Consider the following 26,042-nt stretch of genomic DNA (forward strand, 5'->3'; position numbering starts at 1 on the left):
TTTTTTGCTTTGTGTGTGACTGTGACCAATACTTATATCGAGAAGTAAAAGAATGCGATCATCAACCAATGCATCGGTGTAACGTCTCACTGTCACATATAATGGGGGTAGAAAAATAAATGCAATTTCACAAGTAGAGGTCATCCATTGTTCATGATGTTACATGTGTGTGTGTGTGTGGCTGCTTGTACTAGTCCGGATTGAAGCCGATTTATAGTGCTAGCACACTGAGATACCATGCCACAGTTTAACAGACAGGGTAACAACAAGACCATCTTTTAACGTGTTTTGGTATGATGTGGCCACGTATCAAACCTAAGGACCTTCTGCTCTCCGGGCGGATGCTCTACCTCTAAACCACGGAGGCAGTCAAAAAAAGAAAAAGAAAATATGGAGAATAACCTACACATAACTGGGAATTATTGAATAGATGTCCCTCATTAAATAAAGTTAAAAAGACCTTTGAAAAGGCACAAACATTAATTCACTCTGGGCATTCCTTGTGGCTAGTAACTTGTTCTCTAAATAATTGTGAGTATCTTATATTCATTTAGAGTTAAATGTGTTTGTTGCTTAATGTGCAACTCAGCAATACTCCAGCTATATGACCGAGGGCCAGTAAATAATCAAGTTTTGACCAGACAATCGAGTCACAGAAATTGGAGAAACAATCCACGTTGTCAGGGAACAATGACACACCATCAAGTCACAGAGCCTGACCACCCAATCCACCAAGTCGCCTCTTACGACCAATCATGGTGACCAATCCTGCCCAAATGCCCGTGGCTAGTAACTTCTCTGTAGGGCTGCATGAAGATATCCTCTACCTGCCTGACAGTCTGGCAGATAATTTTAAACCAATTTACGTATTCAATGTTATTATAACTTCTCGTAAATTCTCAAATAATTGAAAGCATTATTTCAAATGAATCAAGACATGATTTGCCTCTTATTTTCCGAGACTTTTCAATATTTATAATGTCTGAATGCAGGCAGGTAACTTTGAAGATGGGCTGGCAACATTTTTGGGTCACCTGCCCGACTGTCTTGTTGGGTATTAAATTATTTCAAAAACTGATTCTGGTGATCAGATCTGGTGACCTCTTCTAACTCGGTATCCCCATGGCAGCATTCAGAGTTGAGACAAATCTGTGTCGAATCTGCAATCATCCTTCATGATGTAATATTGTTAAATGCTTCATCACAAACTATAATCATTCTCCTCCAAACCTTCACGACATCTCTACAACGAAGAATCCATTTCTCCCTGTATCAAATGCATTCATGTGCACTACAAGGATAATATCGGGACCTTTTTATGAATAAATGGTTTACAAATCATCACTGAGTAGTGGACAGCATCCTAACATGGTTATACACACAAATAAATCCTCTTTTCCTGAGAAATAATGTGCCACCAGCACGAGCTATTTAGCCAAGATGAGATCATAACCTACAGAATGCATCAAATACATGTAACGATATCGAAAAAAATACAAAATATTCCAAGCGTTGTATGTCATCCCAAAAAGTTTAAAATCAGTAAATATTCCAAATCAAGCAGCCCCAATCAATCAAAAACTGTTTTTACTCTGCACAAATCATGAATCCATAAAACAACATTTGAACCTTCACGAAACACAACTCAATTCATGATGGTCTTACACTCAGAGCCAGGGCAGAGGAGAAGCAGTTTATACGGTTTAGTGATCAACAAATTGTGCAATCTCCTTTTTCACAAAAGTCTGCCCTCCAATCAATATCTCCTATTTGATTTACAACCAAAGCCAAAAGTGCAGCTCAACAGTTGAGCGATTCTTTGATTTTCCCGGCAGGGTAGAGACATTGTAAGTTGACACAGCTCAAATATCCAGACATGAAATTGGGAGGGATTCTTCCCATCTCGAAATTACTCCTTTGTCCAAATTTGATGAATTAAAGTTTCTTTTCTTTGACAGTGATAGGATGGTTCTCAGAATAAATGGTAATAGGATGTTTATTTTGGGACTTAGAATACATCGTAGCCAGCATATCAACTGTTGAATTCAGGCAATTATTTGTTTGAAAGAGAGTAGGCAAGATTAAGATAGAAATAACATTTTATTTTCTGCTTTTGACAAGCAATTGACACGAAATGAACTTTATATTGATCGAAAGAATATGTTTATATTACACAACTTGAAAAGCTGAGGCAGCAATTGTTTGAAAAATCATAATATTTTAAACTCTCTTTTATTTTTACAAAAAAAACCATTAGGCCTTTTGTAATTTATTAGTAGATTGACGAATGTTTTGGCCTATAATTCATGGTGGGTCATTGAAAGATAAATAGAAACAATTTTCCAATTTTCCAACAAACTTCCCAATTAGTACTGCTACAATTGATTGAATAACAAACATGCAGGCGACACCATCATGAAAATACAATTGCGGAATGTTACCGAAAAATAATTGATTGTTTTTCTTGTTAGAATAAAGACATTTTTACACATATTATTCACCTTTTCTTTAGAACAGCAGGGTTTTTTTTCATTTCAAGTAATTTGAAATAAGAGTTGGCCAAGTTGTTTTTTGTCACAGTTATATTTTTCTTTCCTTCTAATTTCAGTAATATTTTGATGGTCAGTCTCAAGAACCAACTATAAAAAACAAACAAATAATTAAAGTCCTAGGTTAGAACACAGTATACAAAACGGTTTTACACCACCTTTAGGAAAATAGCAGCCATAAATTCAGGTAGCGGACACCAAGAATGGGCTTCACACACTGAAACCACTGTCGAACCCTTAACCAAACAAGAGAACACTGTAACGACTAGGCTATCTTCCAGTTCAGAATGTAAATAAAAACACACTGGAACAATTAATCAGCAGGGATCGAACCTAGCAGAAGCCAAGTCTGTTTGTCTAAAGTTAGAGGTATCCAAGTAGAGATAGTAGAATGTATTATAAGTGCTCATAAACTATGCTAAATAAAATAATCTAATGAAATTTGCAAAAATTGATTAAGGTTAAAAATTCATTCAGCATGAAGTCATGGCAGTTGCAAAAAGATAATAGAAGTTTCAACATCACTAGCTCAAAGGAAGTTTCATCGTCACTAGCTCAAAGGAAGTTTCATCGTCACTAGCTCAAAGGAAGTTTCATCATTACTAGCTCAAAGGACGTTTATTCGTCACTAGCTCAAAGGAAGTTTCATCGTCACTAGCTCAAAGGACGTTTCATCATTACTAGCTCAAAGGAAGTTTCATCATCACTAGCTCAAAGGAAGTTTCCTTGTCACTAGCTCGAAGGACGTTTCATCATTACTAGCTCAAAGGAAATTTCATCGTCACTAGCTCAAAGGAAGTGTTATCGTCACTAGCTCAAAGGAATTGTCATCGTCACTAGCTCAAAGGAAGTGTCATCATCCCTAGCTCAAAGGAAGTGTCATCGTCACAAGCTCAAAGGAAGTTTCATCGTCACTAGCTCAAAGGAAATTTCATCGTCACTAGCTCGAAGAACGTTTCATCGTCACTAGCTCAAAGGAAGTTTCATCGTCACTAGCTCAAAGGAAGTTTCATCGTCACTAGCTCAAAGGAAGTTTCATCGTCACTAGCTCAAAGGAAAGATTTCAAAGGAAATTTCATATCTTGATTCGCTGCCTTACATGTTGGAAGGTTTCCGGGAAAAACAAGTAATACTGTTATTTTCTAACTATACCGTATTTTCTTGAGCATAGTGCGCACTTTTTTCCCAAAAACCTCATCCATGTAGAAGGGGGTGCGCATTATACACGCCATAATGAGTTTTGATGGTTTTTTCGCAGAGACATTACCATGAGCATGTAACACCGGAAATACCATGTCAACAAATCCATACTGAAGTACACAATATAATCTTGTACTTATACTGTCTGGTTATAAAAAGTGTTCATTGTGTATTTCATTAATTTTATTCAAAATTCCTTTTAATATTGTATAAATTAATTTCGGCGAAATCGTGTGTACAAATCATGTGCACAACTTACCATTATTCATTAAAACAAAACTGGTTGTAGTTTTTTTTTAAAGCAGATTGCATCACAATGTCTGCATGTTGTAATATTCTGTAAAAACATGATACACGGAGAAGCATGAGATGAAATTGTCTAAAATTAGTAATTGAGGATAATTCAGTACACAGTCAATAGGAAATCTCAATAATATATTTTGTATGACCAAACAATTATCACACAGCCAGTTCCATATTTCCCTTTGGGACCCCAAAAAATCCATTTATGTAGCTCCAACTTGGCACTTGGCAACACAAAATGGATGGTGCGTTGGGTGTGATTTAGGCATAGCAAATCTAATAATGCAACTTCACAACCATCAGCCCATTTTGGCTGTAGTCATAGCTTGAATTTATGTATTACTCAAAAGAAGTTAAGGACAGCCTGATTCTTTCATATTACTATAGTTAATCTGTCATGTACTGCTCAAAAGAAGTTAAGGACCGACTGATTCTTTCTTATTACTATAGTTAATCTGTCATGTACTGCTCAAAAGAAGTTAAGGACCGACTGATTCTTTCATATTACTAGAGTTAATCTGTCATGTACTGCTCAAAAGAAGTTAAGGACCGACTGATTCTTTCTTATTACTATAGTTAATCTGTCATGTACTGCTCAAAAGAAGTTAAGGACCATCTGATTCTTTCTTATTACTATAGTTAATCTGTCATGTACTGCTCAAAAGAAGTTAAGGACCATCTGATTCTTTCTTATTACTATAGTTAATCTGTCATGTACTGCTCAAAAGAAGTTAAGGACCGACTGATTCTTTCTTATTACTATAGTTAATCTGTCATGTACTGCTCAAAAGAAGTTAAGGACCGACTGATTCTTTCATATTACTATAGTTAATCTGTCATGTACTGCTCAAAAGAAGTTAAGGACCATCTGATTCTTTCATATTACTATAGTTAATCTGTCATGTACTGCTCAAAAGAAGTTAAGGACCGACTGATTCTTTCATATTACTATAGTTAATCTGTCATGTACTGCTCAAAAGAAGTTAAGGACCATCTGATTCTTTCTTATTACTATAGTTAATCTGTCATGTACTGCTCAAAAGAAGTTAAGGACCGACTGATTCTTTCATATTACTAGAGTTAATCTGTCATGTACTACTCAAAAGAAGTTAAGGACCGACTGATTCTTTCTTATTACTATAGTTAATCTGTCATGTACTGCTCAAAAGAAGTTAAGGACCATCTGATTCTTTCTTATTACTATAGTTAATCTGTCATGTACTGCTCAAAAGAAGTTAAGGACCGACTGATTCTTTCTTATTACTATAGTTAATCTGTCATGTACTGCTCAAAAGAAGTTAAGGACCATCTGATTCTTTCTTATTAATATAGTTAATATGTCATATACTGCTCAAAAGAAGTTAAGGACCATCTGATTCTTTCTTATTAATATAGTTAATCTGTCATGTACTGCTCAAAAGAAGTTAAGGACCATCTGATTCTTTCATATTACTAGAGTTAATCTGTCATGTACTGCTCAAAAGAAGTTAAGGACCATCTGATTCTTTCTTATTTATATAGTTAATCTGTCATGTACTGCTCAAAAGAAGTTAAGGACCATCTGATTCTTTCTTATTAATATAGTTAATCTGTCATGTACTGCTCAAAAGAAGTTAAGGACAGCCTGATTCTTTCATATTACTATAGTTAATCTGTCATGTACTGCTCAAAAGAAGTTAAGGACAGCCTGATTCTTTCATATTACTATAGTTAATCTGTCATGTACTGCTCAAAAGAAGTTAAGGACAGCCTGATTCTTTCTTATTACTATAGTTAATCTGTCATGTACTGCTCAAAAGAAGTTAAGGACCATCTGATTCTTTCTTATTACTATAGTTAATCTGTCATGTACTGCTCAAAAGAAGTTAAGGACAGCCTGATTCTTTCTTATTACTATAGTTAATCTGTCATGTACTGCTCAAAAGAAGTTAAGGACCATCTGATTCTTTCATATTACTATAGTTAATCTGTCATGTACTACTCAAAAGAAGTTAAGGACCGACTGATTCTTTCTTATTACCTAGGGATAGAAACTGGCACTAGTTCTGTAGTTCTTGCCCAACTTCCCAATAGTTAACACATCCTAAGGACTAGCACAAGAGTGCTCCGAGAGCACAACATCCCCCGCATGAATTTTTTTAACGAGTTTATATTTTCTTCGTATTTTATGAAATAACAACAGTAGATGGCACTGCATTTGAAACAAATTGTGCAGAACATTTTGTTGGGAGTAATCCAGTCTGAATGCTAATGCCATAAGGATGTAGCTCACCATCAAAAGCCGTATACAAGGAAACTAACTATAGTTAGATATTGTGACATTTTCACAACAGAGACTAAATGACATTGTTTTATAATGGTTGTTACCTGAGGCAAATTTGTACCTGTATCAGTTGACAAAAATGAGGATCATAAACCAGGGTAGTAACTCAGTTAAAATAAATCGAATTTATAACGACTGCGATATGTGTATCAATAACACATGTTGTGTGTAGAGCGGCATGTGTTTAGAGCGCAGGGATATTCCCTGAAAAATGTAGGAGTTGACATATATTGTATAATTGTATATTTCTATATTTAATCTAGTCTTTGAAAGGCATTTAGAAGTGATACACATAAGGAAGAGAATTTATGGATGTCAACTTCTTTATTATGAAGAAGTTGACATCCATAAATTCTCTTCCTTATATTTAATCTGTCATGCGACATATTAACTATAGTAATATGAAAGAATTGCCCTTATCTTCTTTTGAGTAGTGTACTCGTTTTAGAAAGTAATGGTGAGTGCTTCATGCTAAAGGGATGTCAAATTGATTTCTTGTCAAAATAAATGCCTCGAAACACCGCATCTAACATCCCATAAATCAAAAAGTGTGACGTTTATGTTATCAAGCAGGCAATTTCCTGGATATACATGACTTACACCTTGCATGTTACAGGAGAAAATGATCTCAGTACATTAAACATAACATTTTGTATTGTCATCATGATAGATCATAGTAAGGCAGTCTCTACCTCAAAACAACAGAAGAAAATAAATACAGACCATGTCCGATACAACATATATTTCTTGCAATGTCGATCACGGTTGATTTCTCTAGGTGGTGATAATACATGGATTCTATTAGCGTTGTACATCTCCCATACATTTTGTCGTTTGAATTCCCTTTGATTCAAATCACTAGGGTCGAATACTTGTTAATGTCAAAATGAACATTTCTAGAAAAATATATTCTATTCTATGAGAGAATTCCAGTTAGAATTTGGGTAAAGAAGATTACCGAACAGGGCTTGTTCATGTCAAAAGAGACATTGGAGGAAAAATGGATGAGAAATCAATTCATACTATCTAAACATGCTCTGCTGAAAACTGCAAACAAAAGCATCCGCAGCATACGAAGCATACGAAGCATACGAAGCACAGGGGAAGAGACATGGGCTGCTACATGCATAGCCAACATCAAAGTATTGATTCACTGGAAACAAGAATTTGGCAAATCTCTCTGAAATCTACAATTTTATGAATGAATGATTAGCATTATCCTCATGATGAATGGGGATTGTTCCTAAGTCTGAAACCGAAATCTGCAATTCCAGTCGTGAAATTTACATACTTTGAACATTGCAGTTATATCACCAACATCAACACATTGAAGATAAATGATGTAATTGACATGCAATACATACCACATACAATGAAATGCACACCTGATTGACAGATATTTACGAATGTAATCAATGAGCAATACACCTTAACGATGACATAATCCTGACCGATTTTCACTTGGAAATAGAACTCATCGTTGGCGTTGATAACTTCTGCCATGGCCAGGGCTTGAGCCTGTTCTTTTGTGTCCAAGACCATAAAACGTTCCGTCAGTTCAGAAAACGCAACTGTTTTGCCTGAGCTAGAGAACCCTTGTGGTACACCCACAGACCCATTCACTAGATAGTTTCCACACGCGATGTCGATGATGTCTAAAGAAAAAACATGGTGGTCTACATCCTTCTTAGGCGGCTTCAATTTCACCAAATGATGTCGATCCTTCCTATTCTTATTCCGCTTGACCAAACTCATCTCTGCATATTGTCAGACCCTCCACCGACGAATTCCAACACCAGTCAGACAAAAAACAGTCATCAATTGAACACCCTTCATCTGAATTCACCCACTTAACAGATTGATCTGCAACCGAGTACAGGATAGAAATGCGAAAGTTTGGCACTAGACAAGCAGTTTCCAGTTCTACAATATCAACTTTCCTTTCCTTCTCTGATGAAGAATCACAGAAACTACATCCTATGTTTATATTATTTCCAAAATGAATTCCAACAGTCGAACACAATATTAAATTGTGCTGAAAGGAAACTGGATGCGAGTCCTCATCCTCCTTAGCATTTGACTTTCATGACTACCAGAGCATCTAGTCCGAAATAACTATATTTATCCAACGTCTGTCTGAGAGTCCAGTCTCGTATGAAAAGCACCAAATGTAGCCGATTCATCCACATCCAATGAAGAACTTCCACAGCTCAAAGTTGGCTGCCTCTTACTGTTGCAAAATCAACTCCTATACCTATAATGGACCATACTCCATTGAAAAATTCTATTTCTTCAATTGGTGAGAAATGAATGCTTCGTTAATCAAATTGACAATCTCCGTCAACACAAGCCCTCAATTCTTCTCCAAACTACATTCATTAGCCGTTTCTTCATAAGTAATAAAACATTTATCCTTCGGGCAATAAAACATTTCTCCTCCCGCCAGTGTTCCGGCAAATCAGACAAGCCAAGTGCAACTTGCGTTATGAAGCTAGAAAGCCTTACAAATTAGATAGACAGTAACCTATTAGACTGTGCTGGCAGCGAGGATCGGTATTATCCCTCCGCCTAACAATTAGCTGAAGCCTGTTCGAACCAGGGGTTAATGTAAGTGTCATGTCAATAATGTGAAATCTCTATCAAGAGACTCCGATTACGAAATAGCCATACTCAACAAACACTAACCTGAGTCAATGTCTATATTTTATGAAAAATTGGGTCCTTTCACTTCAACAAAAATGATGGACTCTCCTCCTAAACAAACCATTGGCGTAGAATAAAATTTATGAAAATGCCACTTTCAAATCTTGCCAAACTTCTCTCTCTGGAGAGGTTGTTCCGAATTTGGATAGTTTGGAATTTCATCAATTCACATGAGCTTAGTTCCGAGTGAAACTGACGACTATTTGATGTGAATTTCTAACCGCAAGCTGTCAGTTTCATAAGCATGTTTCCTCGTTCTGTTGTTTGCAATAAGGGATCAGGAATCAATGGTTTATTCCCTTCTACAATTCCCTGGCCTGTCTGTCAATTTGCCCTATAAACAATGTACTTGCTCCTCTACTAATTGGATCCGGGAACACAGGGGTGTGATTATCACCCAATAACAATTATGTGTGGCGATCAATTTACTATAATTTCAGTACTTGAAATTTTCAAACTTGGACAGAAACACTAAAATCCAGAATAAAAAGAATTTAAGATCAAAGGGAATTCCCAGAATGCATCTATGGTGCCAATCAGTGTAAAAATAGCCTCAGATCAGAGATTTCATTGTAATTCTCAATGGTTACATGTAAGAATATGACCTCATTTGTAATCATTTATTTCAATACTTCTCAGTGTTTTTCTCTAAACATTTGAAGCGACAAGAAGAATTGGGTGGGTGATCATGATGAGTGAGGGTTAGTGAGATGGGTTTAACTTAGCTTTGAGAGATTATGGTTTTACGTTCTTTTACCAATATTACAGCAATATCACAATGGGGAACACGAGAAAATGAGCCAAATTTAAGCTTTGAGTGAGTGAGTTTGATTTTACGTCGCTTTTAGCAATATTCCAGCAATATCACTGTGGGGACATCAGAAATGGGCTTCGCACATTGTACCCATGTCGGGAATCGAACCAGGGTCTTCGGCGTGACAAGCGAACGCTTTAACAACTAGGCTACCTGACCGCCCTTTAAGCTTTGAACAGTATTAAGCAGTAATGTGAAGGCATTTATCAAGGACTCTATATGCCCTTGTATAAAATTGGGATCCTCTTAAATTTAAGGGTATTTCAACACATATTCAATGCAATAATGTAAAACTTAAGCATTAAAGCATCATTCTATTTATCAGTCTAGTTATCATTGAAATGCAAGTCACCTTTGCAAACCATGACACTGGTTATAACAGCATATAAGTTATAACAGTCTGCCACTTTAGCTACAGACTCTATTATGGAGTGAGTGAGTATGGTTTTACGCCAATTTTAGCAATGTTCCAGCAATATCACGGTGGGGGACACCAGATATGGGCCTCGCACATTGTACCCATGTCTGGAATCGAACCTAGTTTGACGAGCAAACGTTTTAACCACTAGGCTACCTGACCTCCCCCTTCTGTTCTAGGAAGATCTGATGATACTAGTCCATAAACTATCACTTTGTAATCAAATGAAAAAGTTTGGGCTAGTAAACTCAATTCTGCTATGGCGACTAACGGGATTGGGTGGTCAGGCTTGCTGACTTGGGATGCATGTCATCATGTCCAAAATGCGTGGATCGATGCTCATGACGTCAATCACTGGATTGTCTGGTCCAGACCCGATTATTTACAGACCGCCGTCATATAGCTGGAATATTGCCAAGTGCGGCGTTAAACAACAAACAACAACAGCATTTACAGTTTACTCGCCACAACATTTTATGCATCTAAATATTTCTTCAAAAAATGACAAAAATCTTCATGTTTTGGAGGACAAGTGTAATAGCATAATTTTTGGCTCAAAATTGTAACTTTTCCACCAGAATTGAAATGGTTGGCATCTCTGTATTGACCCTTGAAGGAAACTATGCCACATTTTGAAAACACTCACACAGAGAAACACATCCAAAAATGAGATCCTGTTCACTCTATCAATATTGTACTGGACAATAGGACCAGGAAACAACAGCATAAAATTCGAACATTAAAATACTAACAGTCCTCACCATAATATCTTCCCCACACCCCTTTCCTAATGAAAATAAGCTATTTCTGTCTCCTACTGTGAACCTTCCCCTCCTCGTCCTCCATGGCTGCAACATCAGTACCATTGATTGCTCGGCTAGCTATCACCACTACATCACAATGCTGCTGATACCAATGACATCAACGCTGAAAATGTTCCGATTTCAATTCCGATACAAATGGAACTTCCCAGGAGCACTAAGATGCCAATCCCCTTGATCCGAACTGTCGTAGTAAGGCTATGCCTTGCTTCCTGCAAGACCATGTTTATTGGTAACCTCTCTAATCACACACACACATGGGCGCTTATCACAGATAAATCCAGCAACTTTCTAATCTAGCTTTCTATTTATTGTTGTATTTCTCAACCTAACTATTTCAGATCGTCTGCTAGTCCCCCATGTATCTATAGGAATCTATAGCATGCAGGGAAAGAAACCACATCTCATCCGAAGCAATCTGCTCAAGTGTCTGAGAGTGAGTTGTGTTTAACTCCGCTTTTAACAGTATTCCTGTAATACCACGGCTTGTCAGCTTAATGTGGGAGGAAAGCCCCAAGTGATGCAGGTCTTAGACGTTTACAACTTCGGTGAAACCAACAAGCACGGGTATGGAACTGACAAACCTAGAAACATAATTGGAGCGAACCAGGATTCGAACCCACAATTATAGGTTTCTGGCGTGCCCAAGGGACAAAACTCTGCACAGCGAATCGCTGCGCCTTAGATGACTGGGCCACCCTTGACCCCACCAGCCAAAAGAAGGCAATCTGGTAACATCATCAGCTATTTCACATGTATAACCAGACAGGGAGTTACCTGGGTCTGTATATTTTCAAGTCAAGGGGACAGTCAGTTAGAGGTGAGGTGAAATGGGGTTTAACGTCGCGTCCAAGATTATTGCATTTATATAGCGACGTGCATACACATGTATGTGTGTGTGTGTGTGGCTGATGCCGATTTATAGTGCTAGCACACTGAGATATCATGCCGCAGTTTAACATGAATACCCCACTCAGACACAGTATACTGACTCCGAGCCGACCAGTCCTTGTTTTAAGCCCCTTAATGCCGAGCGCCAGACAGGGTAACAACAAGTACCATCTTTTAAAGTCTTTTGGTATGACGTGGCTGGGGATCGAACCCCAGACCTTTCGCTCTCCGGGCGGACGCTCTACCATTAGACCATGGAGGCGGTCTCAGTCAGTTAGAAGCTTCACATGATTCACGAGAATGTTACAGTCATATCATTGCTCATGTTGAGAAGACTTATATAAGCCTATTATAGACAGGTAAGTGAGCGAGTATGGTTTTACGCTGCTTTTAGCAATATTTCAGCAACATCACGGTGGAGGACAACAGAAATGGGCTTCACATGTTGAGAATTGAACTGAGTCTTCGGCATGACGAGCTAACGGTTTAACCACTAGGCTACCCGACCGCCCCTATTTTATAGATGGGGATTTCAATGTTAGATTTAAGATAATCAACCACTGACTTTTAAGTGTATTTCTGAGGATATTTTTTGCTTATTATGTCCAATAGACTTACAATGTAAAACATTGGCTCTAATTTGTAATTGTATGCGAAAAGGACACAAGATTTCGTGTCCAGTAGACTTGGTGCCATGGTAGACATGGTAAAACATGAACTAGCTGATCCACATTTCAGTGGACTCTTATACAATGCACAGGTTGTTGAGCATCATGCTGCCCTTATCCCCATGTGGGTCTCAACACCACTAGGCCCCGTTCAACAAAGCATGTAAGCGCTACAGTTGTCAAAAGCTCATGTTAAAGTATTGCAGTTAATATTGTCTTAGCAGTAAGATCGTTTAGTGAAAAGGGGCTCCGGGACATTCTGCCCCTATTAAGTTCTGTGGAACAGGGCACTGGTCCATTGTGCCCTTATTTAGTTTTGTGGAACAGGGCTACATTTAGTTCACTGTGCACCTATTTAGTTTTGTGAACAGGGCGCTGGTCCACTTTGCCCCTATTGATTTAGTTTTGTGAACAGGGCGCTGGTCCATTCTGCCCCTATTAATTTAGTTTTGTGAACAGGGCGTGGTCCACTCTGCCCCTATTAATTCAGTTTTGTGGAACAGGGCATTGGTCATCTCTGTCCCTATTTAGTTTAGTGAATAGGGCGCTGGTCCACTCTGTCCCTATTCAGTTTTGTGAACAGGGTGCTGGTCCACTGTGTCCCTATTTAGTTTTGTGAACAGGACGCTGGTCCACTGTGTCCCTATTTAGTTTTGTGAACAGGGTGCTGGTCCACTCTGTCCCTATTTAGTTTTGTGAACAGGACGCTGGTCCACTCTGTCCCTATTTAGTTTTGTGAACAGGATGCTGGTCCACTCTGTCCCTATTTAGTTTTGTAAACAGGGCGTTGGTTCACTCTGCCCCTATTGATTTAGTTTTGTGAACAGGGCGCTGGTCCACTCTGCCCCTATTAATTTAGTTTTGTGAACAGGGCATGGTCCACTCTGCCCTTATTAATTCAGTTTTGTGGAACAGGGCATTGGTCATCTCTGTCCCTATTTAGTTTAGTGAACAGGGCGCTGGTCCACTCTGTCCCTATTTAGTTTTGTGAACAGGACCCTGGTCCACTCTGTCCCTATTTAGTTTTGTGAACAGGACGCTGGTCCACTCTGTCAGTATTTAGTTTTGTGAACAGGACGCTGGTCCACTCTGTCCCTATTTAGTTTAGTGAACAGGGCGCTGGTCCACTCTGTCCCTATTTAGTTTTGTGAACAGGACGCTGGTCCACTCTGTCCCTATTTAGTTTTGTGAAAAGGGCGCTGGTCCACTTTGCCCCTATTTAGCAGGTACGTAGTGTTACTACTACAGTAACGCTTAGTCTTTCACAATATATACAACTTTGATAAAAACAAGCAATGCCATTCAAATTGAAAAGGAGCTTCATTGAGATGGGAGATTTATCTGTGGAAAATCTAGACTTGCTTCATTACAGTGAGGCCCGGGCGGAGGGGAAAATAATATGGTTCAGGGAGTGGGCGAGAGACTACATGTGTGCTTGCACAGAGATTATCGCCAGACAACAGGAGTTGGTAACTTGCATATTGCATGACAAATGAACAGCCATGTGCGACAGCCTGTGTAATACGAGAAATAAGAAGCAGAATTAGGTGAGTGTCAACAGAACTATGTGGCACATATAGGGCCATCAGGATGAAACAGGCAAAACATGCACATTATAATGAATAATCCTTGAACGACTCAGTGTCGCTTCCATGCTCCTCACAAAATTGAACTTTTACCGTAACCATGGTAACCGTTATCAGTGATCCTACAGCTTAAAACGATAGACTCAAAACACCTCTGAAAGTTTGCCAAAGAGCGCAATGTACTGTTATGCATTCATGTAATGAAAGATGCATCTGAATATGAATGTCATGCATACTGTTATACGTTTATGGGATCAGTGATATTAAAAAAACATGGTTGCTGTAACCCATGGGAGTTCATCTACAGCATCGGTGTAATAAATACCCTGTCACAGTCACAGTCACACAGGCAACTCAAAGGAATAGGACACAGGTGGTGAAAAACACCATATTCATGATATTATGAAATGATGTATAAATATTACACCATGATAACTCATAAAAGCACTTGATGTAGATCTAATTATTATAGGAAAACTAATCATGATAGTATGTTGTAAATCTAAAGATTTGATACCTGACTAAAACACGCATCATTTTCACGATCATAGTTTTCAATTAAATTTGGCACACTTTTACTGTTTGAATAGTGAAGAATAAAAATAAAACATTCACAGATTATACTAAAAGGCTAGAGTTATTGAAGACACTGGGCATGGAGAGTATGGTTTTACGCCACTTTTAGCAATATTCCATCAATATCATGGCAGGGGACACCAGAAATGGGCTTCACACATTGTACCAATGTCGGTAATTGAACCTGGGTCTTCAGCATGATGAGCGAATGCTTTAACCACTAGGCTACCCGACCGCCTTAACACTGGGAATAAACTCAGGTCAATCTTACGATAATGCCAGGAGATTTTGTCTAAATAAGCGTATCCATTAGAAGTGAACTGAAAACTAAACATTACTGAGATTGTCCTGGGATCTGGGATGTTATTTTCTTAATCAAATACGTCCATAGTTTAAGTACCCTGTGAAGCCTGAGTTTAGACTGATGCAAGCAGGTTTTGAGGTCAACATGCACCAGGTATAAGCTACTTCTGGTTCCTTAAATCGAGCCATGTAACCTAAATCCTGTTTTATTATTCTTATCACAGAAACCCAACTGATGACAGGTTTACTGATGACAGAACCGCTACATGTTTAAACTACAGAAGCATGCATCACCATCATGTCTAGTGGACCCAAGTATACTGCGAATATCTAAAATGAGTGGTTGGGTGTGTGGTTGAGTGAGTGAATGAGTGAGTGAATGAGTGAGTGGTTGAGTGAGTGAATGAGTGAGTGAATGAGTGAGTGGTTGTGTGAGTGGTTGAGTGAGTGGTTGAGTGAGTGGTTGAGTGAGAGTGAGTGGTTGAGTGAGAGTGAGAGTGAGAGTGAGTGAGTGAGTGAGCAAGAGATGAAATGTGGTGTGGTGTGGTGTGGTGTGGTGCAGTGTGTGTGTGTGTGTGGTGCAGTGTGTGTGTGTGTGTGCGTGCGCGCGTGCATGCGTGGCGTGCTATGGATGCGGTGCAGTGTCTGTGTGTCTGTGTGTGTGTGTGTGTGTGTGCGTGCTTGCGTGGCGTGCTATGGATGCGGTGCAGTGTCTGTGTGTGTGTGTGCGTGCGTGCGTGGCGTGCTATGGATGTGGTGCGGTGTCTGTCTGTGTGTGTGTGTGTGTGTGTGTGTGTGTGTGTGTGCGCGCGCGCGCGTGCGTGGCGTGCTATGGATGTGGTGCGGTGTCTGTCTGTCTGTGTGTGTGTGTGTGTGCGTGCGTGGCGTGCTATGGATGCGGTGCAGTGTCTGTCTGTGTGTGTGTGTGCGTGCGTGCGTGCGTGCGTGCGTGCGTGCGTGCGTGGCGTGCTATGGATGTGGTGCGGAGTCTGTCTGTCTGTGTGTGTGCGTGCGTGCATGCATGTGTGTGTGTATGTATGTATGTGTGTTGTTACTTTGGTGGAGATAATACAAATAGGGAACACAGGTCATTTATTTCATATTTCAAGTTGAAGAAATAATTCAGTTTATGCCATGTAAGCTGTGTAACACACTAAAGTTCATGCATGCATGTTTTCTCCCCATCAGTGAAAACAACCGACAAAGAGTCTGCAGCTAAACTAGCGTGGGTAATCAAACCACAACACTCTTTTCCTCGACCTGAGAACATTTCTCCAGAACAAACGTATTTCACTTAGTCCTTTCAGAAGCTGTCTGTTGATCAGTCAAGACGGCTAATCCCCGCTGTGTATGCAAACACAGATACATGGAAGTTCCACGAGGGCTTCGCACTGCTCAGACAACGTCTGACACTATTGACCATGTCTATCTATCAAGACTGCTTATCTCATCAACGGCGGTGCATCATGTTCAATTATTTCTGTCACTGGTGCCCACGGAGTCAACTCAAGAAAATACCAGTGCTTCACGATCTGCATGTCGACAGATTCATCAAAGTTCTCAACCTGTTTATGTGCTGGGTGTGGCAGGGGGCATGAGGTATTGAATTTAGAATGCTCACTTATTTCAAATGACATATATATATGATTAATTCCACAGACAATGTACTGACTCATATTAATTCATTCATTTATGGAAGTATATTTACATGGTATAATTGCTGACCGATAGCACAAACAAATATAATGTCAGTAACCTGATATCTAGGGCAGTAACCAGGTATCTCTGACAATAACCTGATATATCTGACAATAACTTGAGATCTCAGACAATAACCTAGTATCTCTAACAATAACTTGATTTCTCTGACAATAGTCTGATATCTCTGATAACATGGACAACAACCTATTATCTCTGACAATAGCCTGATATCACTGACAAAAACCTGATATCTGACAATAGCCTGATATCTCTGACAATAACCTGGTATCTCTGACCATGCTGACAATAGCCTGATATCACTGACAAAAACCTGATATCTGACAATAGCCTAATATTTCAGGCAATAACCTAATATCTCTGACAATAACTTGACATCTTTTACAATAGCCTGATATCTCTGACAATGACCTGATGTCTCTGCCAATAACTTGAGAACACTCACAATATCCTGATATCTCTGCCAATGACCTGGTATATCTGACAATAGCCTGATATCTCTGACAATACCCTGATATATTCTGACAATAACCTTATATCACTACAATGTCAATAATATCACAAGATGGGTTTAGTGTCACTACCAGGCACATGTTGTCGCAATGATACTATGTTCTCGACAACAAAACAAAAGTGGGTCTTCAAACCATACAACATGTACTAACTATTCAACACTGACAATTCTTTCTTCACATCTTTCAATTCACAGCTTTCAAGAGAGAACTGGCATTTTTATTTCATCATCAATTCTTTTGATGCACAAAACCGACAACGGCTCACAAAAACGGAACATTATAATAGCAAGTTGTTCATCATCTCTTCACTCAGACGACAAGAACAAAAACTGGTCCATCCACATCCAATAATTTGTATCTCATCCGATCACTCCCAAAGATGAACACAAGGTTACCCTGCACTGCTGGATGTTAAGGAGTTCCCCCAAACAGACAGTATTCATTTCACTGGTATGTGTCTGGCCGACACCACCCTGCTCAAGACAATCAAGAAACTCCGCACAGACTGTGAATAGCGCATCAATTGCACGAGTTTCATGTCCATATATTCTCTTGAAGTGTATAGATTAACTTGTTGCCAGGGGTTTGTGCAATGCTTTGTGCAATGCATCATATCAATGGTGCTTTTGTTAAATCAACTGACGAAAAATAATACATTTCCTAACCAAGAAATATTTTCCAATAACTAATAAAATTCACCCAATCATTAATCTTGCTCGCTATATTTCTTCATCAATACTCCACTGACCAATAATAAAACATTGATTTTAATATTTCTGAATTCTGTGATTTTTTTTCAGTCATTTTCCTTTATCCAACCATAAAAAAAGAATTTTGCAAAAATGTTCAGTAGATTTCCATTATTGCAATCTGAAAACTTCAAAAACTGTAATCGCAAAACACCATCCAATTCTCCCTTCAAATGAATAGCAAACCAGCAATCACATTTAAGACATTTTGGCATCATATTACAAATAGTCTTTGAATATAATCACTGAACGAATCATTCATTCTTCCTTCAAGGAGAAACCAACCCTTGTTTACACTTTTTGTTGCTTTTCAACTCGTGTTTCCCCTTCCTTATGATCATGATCATTAAACATGAATCCATTAATCATGTTAATTACAAAATGATCGGCTTGCATGGCAAACACACATCAGATGATAATTTACTGTTAGATTGTGTTTAATGGTGTTTCACATGACCACACAACGGCTTCTGGGGACATTTCCATGGCAGCAACATGTTTAAAGCATGTTGAGTCTGTGGTAATCATTCACTCCGGCCATAATGATAAATAGAGTTTATTATACGAGCATGTTTGACTATGAATGAGTGAGTGAGTTGGATTTAACGCCACTTTTAACAGTATTCCAGTTATATCACAGCGTGTCAGCTTAATGTGGGAGGAAATCCTGAAGTGAAGCAGGTCTCAGACGTTTACCACTTCGGTGAAACCCATGAGCACGGGTATGGTGCTGACAAACCTAGTAACATAATCGGGGCGAACCGGGATTCGAACCCACAATCATAGATTTCTGGCATGGCCAAGGGACGCAACCCTCCACAGCAAATTGCGGCGCTTGAGACGACTAGGCCACCCGTAACCCCCTGGTTTTATGAAATGAGTGTCAGAACTCTTGTATTTATATGAATACATATTAAAATGTAATACTACTACATCAATTCATACGCAGGTTTCATAAAAATGTATGACAAACATGCGAGTGTAATCATTTCTTTAAAATCCATTATGTCTAAATCTTTTTGAGCCCCCATTTAAAAAAATGAAATCTGACGACTGCTATGAAAAACTGTCAATAATCTTCAGCTATGATGTTTCTAGTGTGACCTAACATCACTATAAGATTTGACCAACATTGTTGCCCAACCAACAATGCTATCTGGATGATGTAAACAATACATTGGTGCACATGATATGATAATTGCTGGGGCATTGGTCCTATAGTCCTTGACAAACTGCCCAATAGTTAAGGTATCATAAGGACCAGTAGATATTTGCAATTTTTAAGGGTTTTGCTATATGTCATCATTATAAGGACTAGTGGACCAAAAACGTTTCAAGTTTTGTGACAACACAATCAAAACACAGTGATTAAGTATCATGATCAACATATTGTGATCAAATTATCGTGATACATCCATGATGACCTTGGCGTGCTGTTTCTGCCAAATTAACATTTAGCATATAAAGTGCCACCTGCTACATTGGCTTTCAAAGTCCTAGGCGTGGAGAGCACACTAGAATACTGAAATCATATTGCCCAATGACAAATACCAGTCATGAATTGACGTGGTTGCCTTCGCCATCGTAACAGATCAGATTTGAAAACAGGAGTTTCCTGCAAATTAATGACAAAACTACAAATCAGCATTATTGCCCAACCAAACTGTCTCATGCCATGGAATAAGACCAACAATATCCGAATACTCCAACCATGCTGAATGTTGAGAAATCAATATTGAAAACCATTTTGAATGCCTGAACTGTTGCCGGCATAGAAAGAGCCACTGTAGCTCTGAGAACAAACTTTCATATGTAGGAACAAATATCATTGGAACATTGAGCTGTTTTAGAAGTTTATCTTTTGCGTTTGAATTATCATTCACACCGCATCCATTTTGTTTTCAACATGCATTGAATCTATACATGATCGATAGTGTTATTAGTGATAGATAAACTTGTAACAAATGTTATATCTAGGATAACAATTTCGCTGTAAAGTACAGAATCTCGTACTTTTTGGGGTTGAGTCAGTCTCAGACGTTTACCACATCAGTGAAACCTGAGTATGGTGCTGACAAACCTAGAAACATTATCAGGGCAAACCGGGATTCGAACGCACAATCATAGGTTTCTGGTGTGCCCAAGGGATGCAACTCTGCACAGCGAATCGCCGCCCCTTAGACGACTGGGCCACCTGTGCCCCTCTGACAGTGAGTGAGTGAGTGAGTATGGTTTTACGCCGCTTTTAGCAATATTCCAGCAATATCATGGCGGGGGACACCAGAAATGGGCTTCACACATTGTACCCATGTCGGGAATCGAACCCCGGTCTTCGGCGTGACGACCGAACGCTTTAACCACTAGGCTACCCGACCGCCCCGCCCCTCTGACAAGTGTAAACATGGGGTATATGTGATCTAGACATACGTGATCTAAACTAATATGTATTACTGTTGGGGAGATTTCAAAACCAGCTGCTACCGGTACATAAGAAGAACTTCAAAATACATCAAATTCTGTTATTCAATCAAATTTGCTGGAGAAATCAATTTGCTTAGCATAATTTTCACTGTATCTATAACCTTTCACCCCAACAATGAGAAATGTCAGATTGATTTCAAAGAAATGACGTGTCGCATCGATTGCCAAGAAATAACTTGAGTCCAAGCTGTGCAAATATGACAAAGGTTGGGATGAAATTAAAACATATATCTTTTGAGGGTGATATGATAACTTCGTTTAGAAAAAGAATGATTTTCACACCGTTACTTTGAAATTGTCAAGACTATGAGAATTTAATCTTGAACTTCAGTAATATTTGTAAAGGGCTCGGCTCCAAATTAAAATAAGAGGTATCTAATCTACAGTAAGTTCATCTCCTCAATACCTGTAAATTAATTTAAACTAGATGATAGTCCGTAATTAAAATTGGTAACCAACTGCAATTGAGACAGAAGTGCTTTCTGATTAATATTATTAACTATTAGGAGACAAGACTACATTTTTTTAAGTAAGAGCACAGGCCTATATAATCTAAGTCCATGGTTAGATGTAATACACAAAGATTTAAAAACCTGTCAATTTCATTCAAAATAGATGGGTCTTATGAAGTCATCTGCAAAAGCAGGACTCAACAGCGGCAGCAGACCAATCAGAATGCAGGATAAATTGTATCCTCCCAATATTTGGGACAAATATCACAAGCTACTAGCCTCAGATGCTCGTCAACATCATCAGGGATCACTTTAATCCCAGCACTGCTCGAGTCTGCCCGACTCAAGAACTGGCCACTGATGCTCGTCAGCATCATCAGCGATCACTTCAATCGCAGCACTGCTCCAGCTTGCCTCACTCAGGAACTGGCCACTGATGCTCATCAGCATCATCAACATTGCACAGCCACACGAGCATTAATACAAACATCACTCACAGCTTCTATCAACCGAAATGATTCCCAGCAATCAGGGTAAAGGAATCATGCAAATTTGTTCCGACATATGTCAGAATTTGTGAGAAATAGAACCTGCAACGAGCTGTTAATTTCACCTCACGGGAGCGTGATGAACTGCACACAGAAATATTCTAATCCATCGACCATTTGATAACACCCAAATTTCAGCAAATGTCAACATGAGTTAGGAACATTATCAGTCATCAATTCATTACAGTCAGTAATGATAGCAAAGTGATCACAGTGTTTTGTATTTCTGCCTCGATAATCAAACCAGATCTCTCCGCAGGAATTGGGATGGATTGTTACGAGTTAAAGCTTTTTGTTTTTTTGTTTGTTTAACCCCGCATTCAGCAATATTCCAGCTGTATGATGGTGGTCTGTATTTAATCAAGACTGGACAAGACAATCCAGTGGTTGACATCATGAGCATCAATCTACGCAATTGGGATACAATGACATGCATCAACCAAGTCGGCGAGTCTGACCACCCGATCCAGTCAGTCGCCACTTGCAACAACATGTTGCTGAAGACCAATTTTAACCCAGATCTTGACAGGGTGTTCCTGGTTGTAAAATGGTCCCCAACGCATACTAGGACCTCGATTGTAATGCCGGGGACCACAAAACATTATTGCAGAATGCCCCCAAGACACACAAATATATATAGACCAAGGTAAATATATTAGATTTTCGCCTAAATCACTAAAACATTTACACATTTTATCTTTATATTACATATGTCGTAGAACTGTTCAGTATCTGTGAACAATAACTGTCGATGGGTGAGATTCACATGAAGCATGTATGTTTGGTATGATGACATATAATTATAGTGTATTTTCACCAAGAAGGAAAGGGACACATGTAGCAATTATCTTCATCAGTAGAGTTGTATACTCCCCAGGGAGCTGAGAATGAATATTGAGTGCCCATTGATCCACTGACCGGGATAAGAATTATGTAAAGCACCCATGAGCAGCATAACTGAAACAAGGCGCTGTATTAATATTACCCACTGCCACAAAATTGGGCGGTGTATAGGAGTGAGTGAGTGAGTGAGTGAGTGAGTTGTGTTTAACGCCGCTTTTAACAGTATTCCAGTTATATCGCAGCGTGTCAGCTTAATGTGGGAGGAAAGCCCGAAGTGATGCAGGTCTCAGACGTTTATCACTTTGGTGAAACCACCGAGCACGGGTATGGTGCTGACAAACCAAGGAACATAATCAGGGCGAACCGGGATTCGAACCGACAATCATAGGTTTCTGGTGCCTTAGACGACTGGGCCACCTGTGTCCCCCCGGAATATAGGAACAGAGTTCATCCGTCCGTCCATCCATCCGCTGTGCACAGCACCAGGTGTCACCACAACAGGACTAAGAAAAGTACTAAAGAAACAAGTTCAACGTAACCATGGTAACTTGTAGTGGGAAGATACATCGATTCATCAGTGGATCGCGATTTATCACTTATTGATACAAGTATCGATCGCAGTAACTAAGTAAAAAATATTGATTCTACCTTGAATGTTTTCTTTAATATCTGTTACACCAAACACTAATTAGCAGTGAAAGTTTTTTTAGTTGTTCAAACTAGTATGTAACCAAATAAACAGATGTGTAACAAAATAAACAGATGTGTAACCAAATAAACAGTTGTGGGAAAGAGCCTCCCAACATTAATGTAAAATACTGAAATACATTTTTTGACTACCGTTGAACTTGGAAAATTTAATTTTTTTAATTTTTTTTTTTAAAATGGAAATAAAAATAAAATTTGGGTCAAACTTTATGATGAGGACGGTGCCTGAGAACCAAGACTACTATTTTTTTTAGCCTTATGCACCATGTCTAAGAGCTTATGCAAGTATCTTTATACGTATCAGATCGTGAGCAAGATATCATGGGTATGTATCAGACCACACGGTTGGTTTAACATCCCAGCCCTCAATCTCATTAAAATCAGATCTTAGTTCTCGCTACCGCTAAACAAAGATCTGAGGACATCCCATTAGGGGTCCCGTCAGATCGACCTTTCATCCGACCAATCAGAGCGTTGCTTACTAAATCATGAAAGTGACAGTCGGAATGTGATTACTAATCACGCAGCCTCAAAAAATTTAAAACGGGGTATTCCGAACGATAGTTACAGGCTTAACGACTGAATCTATACAATCTGGACCATATATTAGCCATTCGAGAATGGTCTTTTGTTCAGGTTTCAAATTTTTAAGCGAGAATTTGTCAAAATATGTTTTGAAGCATAGTCGCCAATTTGCAGTTAGTGCCGTAAAGCACGAGAAAGCTGCCTTCTGATTGGCTGATGTCGACATCTTGTCAGTAATTTCATTGGTCGGTGAGAGTTCGCGAAAGGTTAGTCTGACGTAACCCGTAATGGGATGTCCTCAGATCTTTGTTTAGCGGCAGCAAGAACTGAGATCTGATTTCAATGAGATTGTCCTAGCCCTGCAACATCTTCCTATCATATCAATATATTTGCCTTATTTGTACAAGAAAACACAATGAGAAGGGTCAAAATCAAAGAAATATATCACCAGTGAACGTCATGAAGCTTTGTTGAATTGAGCCATATGTATACAACATACATAACATAAACCCCATCAGCATGATCTTAGTTATCTAATAATCTGATTTCATGCTCAGCCTCACTCAACAGAGGAGAAGTCTGGAGTACAGAATAACACAGTATTGACCAGAATGTGAGATCCCCTGTGCAAGCAGCACATATGGTGAGTGCTTAGCAGTTCATCTTATAATACCATCACCACTGAACCTGTTAACATACAAATGTTGTAATACCAATCAACTCTGAGTGAGTTGGGTTTAATGCCGCTTTTAAACATTATTACAGTTATATCACGGCATGTCAGCTTAATATGGGAGGAAAGCCCGAAGTGATGCAGGTCTCAGATGTTTACCACTTAGGTGAAACCCACGAGTACGGGTATGGTGCTGACAAGCCTAGAAACATAATCGAGGCGAACCAGGATTCGAACCCACAATCATAGGTTTCTGGCATGTCAAAGGGACGCAACTCTGCACAGCGAATCGCGGCGCCTTAGACGACTGGGACACCCGTGTCCCCCAAGCAACTCTGAACTTATACATACATGTTATACATTATCATAGTAAATATCATGTGTGTATATCATGTGTGTTTATATATCAGTGTTTCCGCTGGCTTTTGAAACTGCCAGTCCAAAAAAAAACAGGACTGGCAACTCTAAAAATTACCAGTCGCCACTATTTATTGTCAGTTCTAACTTTCAACAAATAAAAAACGTTTGAAGATTACCTGCTATTAATTCTTTCAACATCATGTTCAACATGTTCAATGCAATGACGTCATCTCTGAAGTAACTTAGTTGGAACTACACATCATTCACACAAAGTTCAGTCACAATTTTCTCTTGCACTTCTGCACTATAAATAGACAAGGGGAAACCTTGATGATAACAGACAAGCTGGCTTCTTTCGAACAATATACCTATATGAAGTAAGTAAATGAGTAGGGCTTAATGCCACTTTTAAAAGTATTCCAATTATATCACGGCGTGTCAGCATAATGTGGGAGGAAAGTGATGCAGGTCTCAGACGTTTACCACTTCAGTAAAATCCATGAATACGGGTATGGACTGACAAACCTAGAAACATAATCGGGGCAAACCGGGATTCGAACCCACAATCATAGGTTTCTGGCGTGCCCATGGGACGCAATTCTGCCAATCGAATTGCAGCGCCTTAGACGACTGGGCCACCTGTGCCCCTCTGACAAGTGTAAACATGGGGTATATGTGATCTAGACGTACGTGATCTAAATTTATATGTATTACTGTTGGGGAGATTTCAAAACCAGCTGCTACCGGTACATAGGAGAACTTCAAAATATATCAAATTCTGTTATACAATAAAGTTTGCTGGAGAAATCAATTTGCTTAGCATAATTTTCACTGTATCTATAACCTTTCACCCCAACAATGAGAAATGTCAGATTGATTTCAAAGAAATGACGTGTCGCATCGATTGCCAAGAAATAACTTGAGTCCAAGCTGTGCAAATATGCCAAAGGTTGGGAAGAAATTAAAACATATATCTTTTGAGGGTGATATGATAACTTCGTTTTGAAAAACAATGTTTTTCACACCGTTACTTTGAAATTGTCAAGACTATGAGAATTTAATCTTGAACTTCAGTAATATTTGTAGAGAAGCTCGGTTCCAAATTAAAATAAGAGGTATCTAATCTACAGTAGGTTCACCTCCTCAATACCTGTAAATTAATTTACATGCCCTGTATTCATAAGTACTTTCGAAAGTCTAATACTTCAGTGAGAGAAAAATACTAAGCTACCTCACCACCCCTTGTTTAGCCTAGTAGTAGTCATACAATCTTCAGGATAGCAGACTCAAACATCTTGGCACAGACTGGTAACT

The 26,042-nt window shown here is 38.9% G+C and overlaps 1 protein-coding gene across 1 annotated transcript in view; it reads right to left on the reverse strand.

Annotated features, from left to right (window-relative positions):
• Positions 1 to 26,042, reverse strand: part of LOC139456205 (E3 ubiquitin-protein ligase TRIM37-like) — a 72,932-nt gene that overhangs the window by 44,489 nt on the left and 2,401 nt on the right. The window lies entirely within an intron of this gene.

The sequence above is a fragment of the Haliotis cracherodii genome, unplaced genomic scaffold (assembly GCF_022045235.1).
Source record: "Haliotis cracherodii isolate W230 unplaced genomic scaffold, xgHalCrac1.p SCAF_11, whole genome shotgun sequence".
Lineage (NCBI taxonomy): Eukaryota > Metazoa > Mollusca > Gastropoda > Lepetellida > Haliotidae > Haliotis > Haliotis cracherodii.